This window comes from Balaenoptera ricei, chromosome 2 (genome assembly GCF_028023285.1).
Source record: "Balaenoptera ricei isolate mBalRic1 chromosome 2, mBalRic1.hap2, whole genome shotgun sequence".
NCBI lineage: Eukaryota > Metazoa > Chordata > Mammalia > Artiodactyla > Balaenopteridae > Balaenoptera > Balaenoptera ricei.
In genome coordinates this window covers 134,045,589-134,060,389 of record NC_082640.1, presented here as the reverse complement: position 1 = coordinate 134,060,389, position 14,801 = coordinate 134,045,589, and the positions used below count along the sequence as shown (strand labels likewise).

At 36.6% G+C, this 14,801-nt stretch overlaps 1 pseudogene; it reads left to right on the top strand.

Annotated features, from left to right (window-relative positions):
* Positions 1-8,728, top strand: part of LOC132360152 (vasculin-like) — a 55,170-nt pseudogene extending 46,442 nt beyond the window's left edge.
* The last annotated feature ends 6,073 nt before the right edge of the window (positions 8,729-14,801 follow it).

The following is a 14,801-nucleotide window of genomic DNA, read 5'->3' as shown; positions in this document are numbered from 1 at the left end:
ACTCTGGATTCACAGGAACCCCCTTACACCAAGCTTGTCTGTATGCTGGGGGCAGTGATTTTCAAAGTGCGGGGTCTGAACCAGCAACAGCAGCATCACCCAGGAACTGATTGAAAATGAAAATTCTCAGATATCACCCTAAACCTATTGAACAGGAACTCTAGACGTGGGGGCTCAAAACATCTGTGTTTACCAACCCCTCCAGCAATTTCTGATGCATGACTAAGTTTGAGAACCACCGTGCTTGAGTAACTGGTTATGGTCACAAACACATTATATAAAAACCAGTCCTCCTTCACACATCTTTAGTCCTTTGTGTCAGGCCTGACTCAAGGCCATTTCATTTCTTCAGCTCAATTTCCTGCCCTTGCCACTGGACACTGACTGAGGCTACCCTGACAGTCTCCAATTCCAAATTCTAGGGAGAAGGGATGAGAAAAGTGTCTAATGCAAACTATTCCATCTTATTCCCTGGGACCATCATTCTCAAACCTGGGATTACAGGGAAAAGCATCTTGATGAGCCACCCCCGCCCCCAAAATTTATTGCAATCTAATCCTGGAACAGGGCCTGCAAATGTCCCCTAAACTTGTATAGAAGACCAGGCAAGTAATCCTTCCTACCACAATGAGAATTCAGGCAAAATTATACCCTCAAACAAATTTTCCTTTTGCAATGGAAGTACATGATCCCTGCTTATCCCCCAACTCTAGGAAAGCTTTGAATTGGGTGAAAACAGACAAGCCCAGGGGTCTGAGTCTATAGGTAAACTCTCTTTTTCCTACACATTTACCCACAAATACTATCAGCAACAAGTTAGTGATAATGGGATTATTTAATCTTGTCAAACAATTTGTAAATATTTAGATATTTTCCCCTTTCCCTTATGTTTCCAAAGACATGAATGTTCTACACACATTGAATAATCAATGTATTGCATAATTTCTTAATAGTAATAACATAGTCAATATACAACTCATAAAGGAAACTGAAAAATACTTTATTACTCAAATGTAAAGAGAGAAAAACACAAGCATTTGATTATTACTTTCTCCAGACCCCATTAGCTAGATAGATATACAAAACAGAAATTACATAACAATATTCATTTGTTTTTCAAAACTTCCATAGAGGTTATACATTTTATATATAAGGGTATACATGTTATAGCTACCAAAATAGTCAATAACCTTCATGTAAAATTTAGCAAATGACAAATTTCCTTTAAGCAGAAACTTTAAAGTATATTGCATGATGTTAGTAACTGCTAATGGTGATAAAACCTTACGGCTACTGGTAAGGATTTTAAGCATCAACTGTATACATAGTTAGGTTATCCATCAAGCGAACCAATATGCGATTCAGTTGAAACCCTACTGCACTAAGCTCTCCCAGAACCATGCTACTATTGATATTTTGCGGCTGTTGGCCCTCTTCAAAGTAACAAATGAAGCTGGTTGCTTTAAGAATTTACTTTATTTCTTTATGTGACCATTAGGGTAATTATAAACCATAATAAGCAAATATAAGTTCATTTTCTTATTTGTAAAAACAATACTGCATTCACTTGTTAAATGAGAGCAATTTAGAGATTTTTTTTAAAAAACTAAAGTCAATTTAAGAAATCATGGGAATGAAGAATGGTAATGTACCACTAAATGAAATTGAAAAATAATAAACAAAGTTCATTCTAATCAGTAATTTCCATTTCCTTCTTCATCAAAACTTTTGCCAAGGTAGTTAATAATGAACAAAATTAATTAACTGCATTCTTTCTTCTAGCATATATGAAATGGTCAAAGGGTAGAAGCAGGAAAGAGAAGGACATGGGATCTGGAAACTTCAAACCAGACCATAAGCAGTGATTCATAGTTGTTTACAAGTGGCACTTGAGTTTTCATTATCACTGTTTAAAATATCCCATAGCACTGAATGCTTTCTGTCATAGAGTAATAAACTGAAAGAGCATGTACTTTGGAGACAGATCTATATATAAATTCCTACTGTGTGACCTTGTGCAATTCCTACTGTGTGACCTTGGGCAATTCACTCAGTGTCTCTGAACATCATCATATTTACAAACTGTGCTCTCCCTCACAGGGACTGGTGCAAGGATGACATTAAATGAGACAAGTAAAGTACTTCATGTGGCATCTGGCACCTAATAGGCATTCAATAATGATAAGTGTTCATGTAATTTTGAATAAAATATTTAAATGATACTTTCCATTCATACCTACTCTTTCATACTCCACTCCCAATCACATGCATAAGTAAAAAAGATTTGAAGCTCTTTCATCTCTGTAATCTAGATTAATTGTAAAACAAAAACATGCACAGAAGCTAATGTGCTGTGTCTTCAGTAAGGATGATTGGGATAATGGCTTTACTAGTCTTACCTTCTTATTTTCCTTACAATTTTGCTAATGGTCTCTTAATAGTTATTAGAAAATTTCAAAAGACAGATTTTAAAAGTGAGGCAGTTCCTGTTGAAATAGACCTAGCTATTCAGAATAATTAATTTTTTATAAAAGCCTAGTAACAGCAGGAAATCTCTGCCAAGCTACTTGAAAACCAGGCAGGAAGTTAGCAGGTAAGTGCTCCTTTTAGGTCACCAGTAAATACAGGTGTTTTGAGTTTCTGGAAGCTTTGTTCTCAGAGGAAAAAACATTTCAGTGAATCTGAGAAAGCAGATGTAGAGAATGGACTTGAGGACATGGGGAGGGAGAAGGGTAAGCTGGGACGAAGTGAGAGAGTGGCATGGACTTATATATACTACCAAATGTAAAATAGATAGCTCAGTGGGAAGCAGCCACATAGCACAGGGAGATCAGCATGGTGCTTTGTGACTACCTAGAGGGGTGTGAGGGAGATGCAAGAGGGAGGAGATATGGGGATATATGTATATGTATAGCTGATTCACTTTGTTATAAAGCAGAAACTAACACACCACTGTAAAGCAATTATACTCCAATAAAGATGTTAAAAAAAAAATCTAACAAATAAATTTGAGACTACACACTAGCTAGATGATCTTGGGGAATTTATGTGACCCTTCTAAATTTCATGTTCCTCATCTATTAAATTGGTGGAAATAATAGCACCTATTTCATAGGATTACTGTGATGATTAATTGAGCTAATAATATAAAGTTCTTAGCACCATGCCTGAAATATAACAGGGCTCAATAAATGGTGGCTGCCATTATTGTATGGCAGTTATATTGGCATAGACAGAACACCTAAATTAACCGTGACCTAAATAAGAAAAATAATTTATTTTTCTTTCACATAAAAGAAGTCTGGCAATAGGAAGCCCAGGGCTCCTCCTACTTTTTGTTCCATTGTCCTAGCAATTACTGTCCCTCCTCAAGGGCATTTAATGGTCCAAAATGACTGCTGATGCTCCAGCCATCATAATATTTCCAACTTCCTGGAGATAAAAATAGAGGAAGGGGAGGAAAAGCTCATCCCAGCTATCTGCTCACTTTTAAGGCTCCTTTTCATTCTGTCAAAAATTTCCATCCAACTTCTATTTGCATCTCACTAGGAAGAACTGAGTCGAGCCTTGGTGCATAGGGAGGATAGGAAATATAGTATTTTAGGTGTACAATAAAAATTAGGGTTCTAGAAATATGAAATGGAAATGTGGATTTGGGTGGGAAACCAGTAGACTCTGCCACAACATGCAACATTGCTTCTCATCTATCACTCCAGTCTCTCATTGCCTTTACTAAATCTACCATCTCTTTCTTTTACCTGGAATAAATACTAAAGTACAGACAGTTTTTTTCTCTGGTATTTTCCCTCCAAGAGTCCCTTTATTAGTCATCATTTCTATAAGGGGTAGCTCAAAAATTTAAATCTCTAGCCTTGCCTTAAGTCAGAAGTCAGCTGGAAGTTTCAAGCTTCTTGCAACTAGATAAGATTTGTTCAAATCCTTAATCTACTTTTTTTTTTTTTTTTTATTTATGTCTGTGTTGGGTCTTCGTTTCTGTGCGAGGGTTTTCTCTAGTTGTGGCAAGCGGGGGCCACTCTTGATCGCGGTGCGTGGGCCTCTCACCATCGCGGCCTCTCTTGTTGCGGAGCACAGGCTCCAGACGCGCAAGCTCAGTAATTGTGGCCCACGGGCCCAGTTGCTCCACGGCATGTGGGATCTTCCCAGACCAGGGCTCAAACCCATGTCCCCTGCATTGTCAGGCAGACTCTCAACCACTGCGCCACCAGGGAAGCCCCCTTAATCTACTTTTAAGACCCAAAGCCTTCCCCAAGTTCTGCCAACTTCCCTGGTTTTCATTCTCCTGATTATGTTTGATTTCAAGCTCCTGCTACCATGAATATACTGTGTTCTATATGCCAACCCAGTTATAACACACAGACCTTTTCTAGAATAAAAAAGATAGATAGATAGACAGAGACACACTCCTACAATACATTTGTGAGTAAAATAGGCTTGATTAAATTAAAGGCTGGATTAAATAGGCTTGATTAAATATGAAGCAGAAACAGAAACATGGCAACAATTTCAAAGGTAATATTTGACATTCACCTTCTTATAATGTCCTTTATCCACTCCACAATGGGAAACCTTCATTGGTCATGTCTCCATACAGCCCCTTTCCTTGTACCTTTTCTTTCTACTCATCTCTGCCCCTTTCATCTCAGGAAAAAAAATAAAGTCCTCCCATTTTCTCTCTTGGATTATTGCAATAGCCTCCTAACTGGTCTCTCTACTTCTACTTTGCCTTCCTGCTGTCCATTTTCAACACAGCAGCCAGAGGGATCCTTTGAAAATGGGTCAGTTTGTGCCACTCCTCTGCTCAGAATCTTTCAATAGCTTCCCATCACACTCAACAGAAAAGCCAAAGTCCTTATAATGTGTCCTACGTGACCTGGCACCCCTAGTAACTCTCAGCCTTGTTTACCAGCTCCCACCACAGAAGGTCCTCCTTCTTGCTGCTCTGGGACACTCCTGCCTCAGAGCCTTTTTTTCCTTCTGTCTAGAACGCTCTTCTCCCAGTTATTTACAAGGCTTACCCCCCCACCCCCACCCTCCTTCAGCTCAGTGAAAACTTCCCAGACACCATTTTTATAATAGCAACCCTTTACTTCTGAATTACCCATCAACCTTCCCTGCTTTGTTTTTTCTCCATAGCACTTATACCTTCTGACAATCTATATAACTTGCTCATTTATCTGTTTACTATCTTTCTCTACTCACTAGAATGTAAATCTCATGAGGGAGGAGTTGCTGTCTGTTTTGATTGTTGTTCTATCTTCACAATATCTGACATGTCCTAAGTGCTCAGTAAATATTTGTTGAGTAAATAATAAAAAAAAAATTTCTCTTCAGAGTATCTTAGCTATCATTTGTATTGCTTAGGCCTCTGCAGACATCCTTCCATACATCAATTGGCTTATTATTTTTCCAAATCAAAATATTTCCTTCCTAAAAGGAATGCTTTGCCAACTATTAAGAAAACAACCTTCCTACATCATTAAACCAAGTTCCATATCTTTGTCGTGGCCATGGAGGAGAGCTGCTCAGATTTTCCTTCAAGTAAGAACCTGCTACAGGGAGTACAGTTGGCTGACAGCCTCCATCTTCAGAATCCATCACAGCATTCATACCCACACCAAGGCCTTATCTCGCTGGCTGCACCCTATCAATGACCAAACACAGAGGGCATACTGGAGCTGGGTCATACGTGCTCAACACAGGACACTGATGGACAATCTCTGCTCTGGGGCCCCCAGTGGCCTGGCCAACGCATGCTCAGAACTTCACTGTAGTCTGAGGCCCTCCTTACCCAACCCTCCTCCTTTCCCCATCTCTTTTCACAGGTGTCACACCTGCATCTGTAGGTTCCCTGTGGATTCCTGTTCCCACCCTGTTTATCTTTCACAGGTTTTTCACTAATGTCTCTTGTACTTCAAATTCTTTCTTGGTGACTGCTTCTCAGAAGACCCAGCCTAACACAGTCTTCTAGTATTTTCCCTTGGATATACTACAGTCAGCTCAAATTCACTGTGTTCAAAACCAAACTCAAGAGACTCTTGCAAAACTTGGCCCAGGACATTGTGGATCAAGTCAGAGTCATTTTTGGGATTGAGACTGGTTGTGAGGAGGGGAAAATGGCACTGAAACCACCTCTTGGGACTGAGCATAGCACTTCCTCCAGGCCAGAGCACCTCTGCTAGGAGTGAATTACTCAGATGATTGAATTGCTCAGATATGAAGAACATCTAGGTTTTGTACAAAAGGTTCCAGGTATTGAGGTGGTCATTTTTAGAATATAATGTTCTTAAATAATTTTGACTCTAAAGTTTCCTAAAATACTATTGGAAAATTAAAAGACCAAGTTTGGATAATTTTGACATGAAGTTTATTAAAATATAATAAAATACTATAAATTTAAAAATTTTTTAAAAGACCCAGACATTTCTTCCATTTTTAGGTTCAAAACAGGTTATATAAGCGGTGAAGTATTTAAGCTAGCGGAATTTTTGCTCTCTTCCCTATTGTTGATATTTTTCAGCCAGAGCTGTTAGATATTTTTGAGCTGTGTACTGAGTAAACAGCTTCAAATTGCTGTTTAAATATTGTTGAAGTTTCATGATAGACATTTGTATCTTTATTAAAAGTTATAGAAATTTCTGATGTTAGCTTATTCCACGTCACAATGGGACAACTCTTCTAAATAAAGACATTAAAAGTATATATTTATTTAAGATGTTGCCATTTCATAGGATCATGGTATTACCAAGATAGCTACATGTCTCTATGATGATTCTGAGTGTTCTTTCCTTCAGATATGAAATTTCTTTTGATTTTTACTTTTTAGCTCCATAATTTCATCTGTATAAAATACGTCAACTTCTGCAAATACATGGAACAATATAGAGACAGGTTTCAGAAGACACTATAACCTTAAATACAAGGAACTTGGCTAATTTAGGAGGTTACCATATAAAAACTTTTAACAGAAGTACAGTAGCTGACTCAAAATAACTCTATGTCAAATAGCTATTTGTTAAGTATCTCCAAAAAAACCTGTTTCAAAGGAAACAAAAATTTTAAAAACAAACTGGAAAACAAAAGTTTCGAAGAAAAAATCTAACACCTTTCTGTGCAGTCCTGTTAGGTTTTGGACTTACCAAGAGGTATTGAAATCTGTTTTTACAGAGCCAGAGAGACTTCACCCAAAATGGCAGAGCTCTAGCCTGGGTTAATTTTTCTTCTCTACCACCAAAAAAATTATCATTATTGAATTTTGAGAAGCATGATGAAAACTTTTCATTGACAGAAAATTGTTTTGATTTGAATCATAGATGACAAAATTCTTCAAATGCCTTTGACTCTAGTATTGGATATCCTAATGGAGGTAACACTGTAAGGCAAGAAAAATTGGATAGAGTATGCAAGGAATAAATGGTATTGAAAGCATAAATCATCAAAATGGAAACTGCCTTAGTCTGCTCAGGATGCTATAACAAAACACCATGGACTGGGTGGCTTAAACAACAGACATTAATTTCTCACAGTTCTGCAGGCTGGGAAGTCCAAGATCAAGGGGCCAGTATAGTCACATTCCTGGTCAGAGCTCTCTTCTTGCCTTACCTATAGCTGTCTTCTTGCTATGTCCTCCCATGGCCAGGGGAGGGTGGCGGGGATGGGGGGGGGCGTGGAGCAAGCTCTATGATCTCTTCTTATAAAGGAACTAATCCCATCACAGAGACCCCACCCTCATGACATCACCTACACTTAATCACCTCCCTAAGGCCCCACCTCCAAATACCATATGAATTTGAGGGGAACACAAACATTCAGCCCATAACAGATACTATGGTGGAAGTTCCTGGTCTTGTAGCAGTACTTTCCCAGGACTCCATAGAACTAATGTCCCTGACAGTGAAACTGGGGGTAGGGGAAATGCAAGAGAGAATGTAGACAATTTGAGGCTGAAAATTTTTTATCTTTAACTCCTGAATATGAGAGATAACTAAATCAGAATCAGTCTTTTGCTGCAGGTATATGGGGCCTACATGCCCAAACACACGAATACTCAATCAAAAAAAAAATGTCTACTAAGCTTCTTTCTTAGAACAGTCTCCAAAACCTATATCTAGGGTATTAAGAATGCTGGTCATTGAGGAAGATAATATAAAATACTGGCAGATATCTGGATTCCCAGGAGTAGGAAATTTTTAGTCACAGTAAGTTAATGACAAGACTGCGCCAAATGGTATGATGGCTTAGTCCTTAAACATGCTGCTCCTCCTGTAAAAATTCACCGGGGAAAAGCCAAACTAAAGCAACTGAAGTTGGAACTTCTTTCACTCCTAAATCCACCTATGATATTGGCAATTTTAACACTCTCAAATCAACTGCCGAGAATGTTAGTGCAAAAAAATTAGTAAAAGAATATAATCACTCAAATCCTTCTTCACTTGTTGACAAAATTAATCAATAGCCTCATCTATCCAAACTGATTTGAATGGGCACTGACAACAAGTGTGAGTTCTTGAAAACATTGAAAAGGGACAGAGTGGAAAAGGAATGTGAAGATGGAAGTCGAGTTGGCCCTGACTTTGCATAATAGCAATAATATTCTCCAGAAAGGGATTTCAACCAAAACTTTGATGAAAATTATACTCCTCAAGATAATGGCAATGCTGCTCTGGCTTCCCAACAAATCAGTCCTTCCATAACTGATGTGAATACATAGACGGCATTTGGAGCAGTGCTTAGTACACAGTAAACCCTTGATAATGTTAAGTATTATGTAATATAACAGGAAATTTGACTTCTGTCAGCTCTAGGCTTACAATAAATGTAGACTTACTTTGCATCAGTCATAGCTCTATATTTGGGCATGTTCAGCTAGTTACTCACAGCTATCAGTGTAAGTACCAGGTTCTGGAATTTACATTCCAGTGACAAGATAAGACATAAGATAAGCACTCAAAATTATAATGTGCATGCCAAATAATAAAAAAAAATTAAATTGTAGGGTACAAACCAAATGCTCATCAAATTTGAGGACAGGAGGATGTCAAAGAAGGTCTAGAATTCAGGATTTCTTGGAGAATGTAGACTGACTTCACAGAAAAAATTCTTTTTGTGAAGAAACTCTTTTGTGAAGGTAGAATGTGGATGGGAGCAGATATTACATTTGAAAAAAAAAAAAAACAATGTGCTCAGACTTTTTTAAAGGTTAGTCTTATTTTTTAAAAGCATATTGGTTACTTTTTAATCCCTTTTGAGCAATGAAATCAGATTAATGTAAGGCAAGTGCTCAGTAATACAGTAATGTAAAGTATATTTTAATCGAGAATTGGTTTAGAAAACCAAACATTTGTTACATCCTTCCTATATATTCTCAATTTCTACAACTGACTCAATGTAAATTGAATTTTTGAGTTTTGTGGGATTGTAGAATATTCCAAATATTTAAAAAACATGAGAAGAATAGTCAAGATTTCTTAGGTCACTCAGGCAAATTACTGCCACATGTCATACCTTGCAGCAAATTTATTCACGTTACCTTGTGCTCTCTATGGTCTGCCCTCAATAGGACGCATCTATAAAATAGATGCTCTTAAAAACCAAAAACCTAACATGCATCATGGCCCTACTCCCTTGTCTATAAGAGCATAGGTGCAGCCTTGATTACTTACACAGAGTGCCAATAAAAGTGGATTGTAGACAAAACCAGAACGCCTTCCCTGGGCTTCTTCAAGAGCGCTCATCACTGTCTGAACCCCAGGAATCAGGAAAGGGGATGAGAATGAGCAGAAGGAGAACAGCATAAATGGAAAGTTAGATTCATGAGAGGAAAAAAAAAAAAAAAAGAGCTAAAGATAATGAGGAAAAACATATTTGGGTTTCTCTCTTAATTTCCCTTTCTTTCTGAAAAGCTGAGGAATCTTGTTAGGAATAACTTGCTAACAAGAATCACTTTATATTGAAGAATTAAGTGATGCTGATAAAATATGCAACTTTTTGTCAAATCTATAAACAATGTTTAAATATGTGTTATCTTTTTAAAAGATGAGATGATTATGTCAGCAAAAGCAGTGTGTCAAGAGAGGCTGTGACATAGGAGAAAACATTGGTCTTACAATGAGGTTTTGGTTGGTGTCCTGCTTTCCACTCTGCTGGCTAAGTGATTTCAGCCTCGACTTCCTCATGTGTGAAATGGGAATGATAACATTGTCACTCATCTCACAGGTTATTGAAGGACTCTAATAGGTTGAACAGCGATCCCAAAAGGATATATCCTTGTCCTAACCCCTGGTACCTGTGAATGTGACCTTATTTGAAAATAGCAGATGTGATTAAATTAAGAATCTCTAGATTAAATCATCCTGGATTCAAGGTGGGTTCTAAATCTAATACAAGTGTTGTTATAAGAGACAGAAATGGAGAAGACACAGAGACACAGAGGTGAAAGCCATGGGAAGATTAAGGCAGAGTGGAGTTATGCAGCTACTAGCCAAGGAGGGCAAAGAATTGCCAGCAGTCACCAGAAGCTAGGAAAGAGGCATGGAACAGATTCTCCCTCAGAGCCTTCAGAAGGAAGTGAAATCTTGCCAACACCTTGATTTCAGAATTTTGGCATCCAGAAGTGTCAGAGAATAAATTTTTGTTGTTTTAAGCCACGTAGTTTGTGGTAATTTGTTAAAGCAGCCTTAGAAAAATGAATACAGATCCAAATGAAATATTACATACGAAAGCAGGCATAACAACTGCTGATAGCAGTCACTCAGTTTTTCACTAAAATTTATTTTAATCTCTTTTGAAAGACTTAGAAATATTTTTGGAGTACAGTGATGAAATTTGTGCTTTCGCTGGGGGTAGGCATCTTCCACTGCATCTTATATAAAGAGTGCAACCACTTCAAGAACTTCATTTAGTTTCAAGCAACAGATTCAACTCAGGCTAGTGCAAACAAAAAAGTAAAAAACCTACTAAATTAGGGTGGGAAGTTTTCTTTATATTTCAATACAATTTTATTGTATTTATTTTATACAATTATATTATATATATAATTTATACAATTATATACAATATTATTCATGGACACTGAAATTTGAATTTCATATAATTTTTATGTCACAAAACACTCTTCATTTTCTCTTTTTTTTCTTTTTGAATTTTTTTATTGAAGTGTAGTGGATTTACAATATTATATTATATTATATTATATTATATATATATTATATATAATATTTACAATATTATATTAGCTTAGGTGTACAACATAGAGATTCAATAATTTTATAGATTATGCTCCATTTAATGTTATTACAAAATAATGGCTATATATCCCTGTGCTGTGCAACATATCCTTGTTCTTATTTATGTTATACATAGTAGCTTGTATCTCTTAATCCCTTAATCCTATTTTGCCCCTCCCCCTTTCCCTCTCCCCACTGGTAACCACTAGTTTGTTCTCTATATCTGTGAGTCTGTTTCTGTTTTGTTATATACATTTGTTTGTTTTATTTTTTAGTAGAGGGTGGGAGTTTTGAAGTGAGGTTACAAAGGTATCTCTGAGACTCAGAGGAAGGGTTGAATAATCCGGGTTCAGACTCATTAGCAGGTGTTTCTGGATTTTAACCACCAAATCAGAAGTTATTTGGTTCTTTATCCTGGACTGAGACATACTGTTTCAGCAGTATTTTCCTTTTAGAAAAACTGAAAATTGAGGTCCAAATAATCAACCTTCAGGGGAAAGAATCTCAACTGTCAGTGTTCTTTGAAAGAATTCAAAGCTTTCCTGAAAAATAACTTGACACTTACAGATAGAGATTTGTAACTCTTAGATTTCAATAGATCAAGAAGCAATCCCTTCATCCCAAACCCTTAAAACTGAGCACACTGTTGTTGTTGTTTCCTTTTCATCTCCTTTGAAAAAAGAAGCATGGTTTGAATGTTTAGACTCATTTGAATGAAATGCAACCATTCAAAATGACTTTTGAATTCTAAGACACACCTAACTGGCTGCAGTCTTAGGATATACATCTCTCAGATAAACTACTTACTTTAAACGCCTGTTTGAGGAAATTATCACGTTTAACTTATTTTGAGATGCAGCCAGAAACAGGACATTTTTCAACAATATATTCTATTTGCCTTTGCAATTTGCTCTCTGCTCCATTCAAAATTCTTACTAAGAGATGAGTTCGTGCAACTGATAGGTTTCCTGCTCTAGAGATTCAAGTGAAAATAAAACTTAGACCACAAGTGAAATCAATTTGATGGATTCCTTCAAACTAAAGTTAAACCTAGCAATCTTTATTTGGAAAACATTGGCCTATGGAGGAATAAAAAAACTAGGCTTACAAATATAGGTTGGGAAATAAGACATTTACTGAAAACCCAAAATATATAAGAAAAAGTGTAGAAAAGATTCATTCTATAAGGTTTAGAAAATTTGTTTAAATAGAAGAACTTCTTAATATTATGCAGATAAGTTTCTTATACTCCCCTAGAATTAGAATCATTAATATTTAAATTTTTACATCCACAAGTTAATAGATATACAGAAACAAAATGACATATACAGACATATACAGAAACAAAATGACCTCTGCTTTCTAGATGCTATTGTCATAAATTAGCACAACACACCCCTCATATACAGTCGCTTTCCTTTACCCAGTTCCTAACACAAAACCATTGTTTGTGGATGTTAATGATCCCATACACTAATTGATATTTTTTAGTTGCAAATAACAGAGACTCAACTCAAACTGGACTAAATCTTTTCCTCTTCCAGCACTCCTTTACAATGGCTTCATTTTATGAAGACTCTCCCTCCACATGAAAGCAAAGATGGCTCTTAAATACCCCTGGCTTACGTAATTTTAGGAGAGGGTGCCTCCTTCCCAGTAGTGCTAGAAAAAATAGCAAGAGGAGAAATTATTTTGGTCCTGAGCCCATCAATAAACCAATAAGTCAAGCTAAAGGGATGGATACTCTGGCAAGTCTGAGTCATAGGCCATTCCCTGGGACAGTGGGTGAGATCAGCTCCATGAGCTATACATGGAAGAAAGGTGTTTTTGAAAGGAAAAGAGGACTTTTCATCCAAGGAAAAGGCAGAAGAATGGTTGCTGGATTTATCAGTTAGAGTCCCAACAGGAAACAAATGGAACACTCAAATTAGGATAATTCAAGAAAATTTATTTTTGAAGGGACAAATTACAAAGGTATAAATGGGGTATAGAGAAGCCACAAGAGATAGTCTAGTAACTTAGAAGAGCTGTCTAAAGGGATAAGGAAAAGGAGCAGTTACTAAAACCAAAAAGCAAAGAGTCCTGTAGGAGAAACCACCTTGAAAGGAGCAAAAAAATAAACCCTCTCTCCCTCCAATCTCCTCCCAGGGCTCCTCATTGACTCAACTCAACCAAGAGCCAAAGGGAATAGGAGCCCATTGATATAAGCCTTAAAAGTCAGGCGCAGGGCACACGGTAGGGTAGGTAAGGGCAGAGAATGAATTTGGAGGGGCAAATGGAAAATATGCAACACACTGAGCAAGCAGAATGAATGTATATTATATACCACAATCCCTGGATGCTTGTCCTTTCAGTCAACAAACAACAGTTGAGTCCCTCGATGTACAAGACACATTTCTAAGCAGGGAAAACACAAAAATGAATGAGACACAGTCCCTGCTCTTAAGAAGTTCACAGTCAAGAAAAAGGAGACTGCTACTTCTTTTTTTAAGTGTGATGAACACATTATACCTCCAAGAATTTAATTCTGGAACAGTTTTTCAGTGATTTTTTTAATATTCTTCCCTATAGATTTTGACAAGCAAATGTTTTTCCATATAGGAAATTACCTAACACTCACCTAATGGAGACCATAAATGATCACAGACACACGGCTCTTATTTTGTTGTTGTTGATGATTTTTAGAGCAATCAAGTATTCTTTAGCTCTAAGAAAAGGAACAAGTACACAGTACAGAAGGAGCACAGAGAAAAGAACTATTTTTAATAGTGCATTAAGGGAAGGAGGTACTGGGGAGGACTGCCATAGAAGAAGTGACCTTTCAATTGAATCTTTACAGATAAGTAGGCAAACAAGCAGGTAAATCAAGAGACAAAGAGAGGAGTAACATTCTAGACAGAGAGAAAGAACATTATCAGGAAAGGCATGAAGTTTACTATAATATACTATATTAAAGCAGATGTACAAAATCCAATATGACTAGAAATTGTATGGGCTACTGGGGCTACTACTTGAATGAAAAATCCAGAAAATGTTGCTCTGTGTGTGTGTATGTGTGTATCATTTTTTAAAATTGAGAATGGATAATGTGCCTTACATTTCTTTTCTATATCCCCACACACTCCAGGGTTGTGAAATAACGGTGCTTAATAAAAAATTGTTGGAGTAAATTTATGTTTTATTTTCTTCAGCGATAAGTACATATTCTTGATTGGTTGATTTTTTTAATACAATTCAAATTAATATTATTTTCAAGAAAATACCAAGCAGAGGTTTAAGAAGAATAAGAATTATGTATGTTCCCAGTATTATTTTAGAACTCACTAGCCAACTAGACAATAAATTCCTCTAAAATAAAACTATTCAACTATAACATTGGAATAATAATATTTAATGAGAGGTTATTTACAAATAAAGGAAATCATACCAAAAGACTGAAGATTCACAGTGAAATAAGTTGGTTTGGGGGATTTTTTTTCTTTTACATCTGGGAAGAAGTTTAAAAGAATAATTTCTGTAAAATCATTCAGTCACCATTTATAATAAAGAAAAATTTTA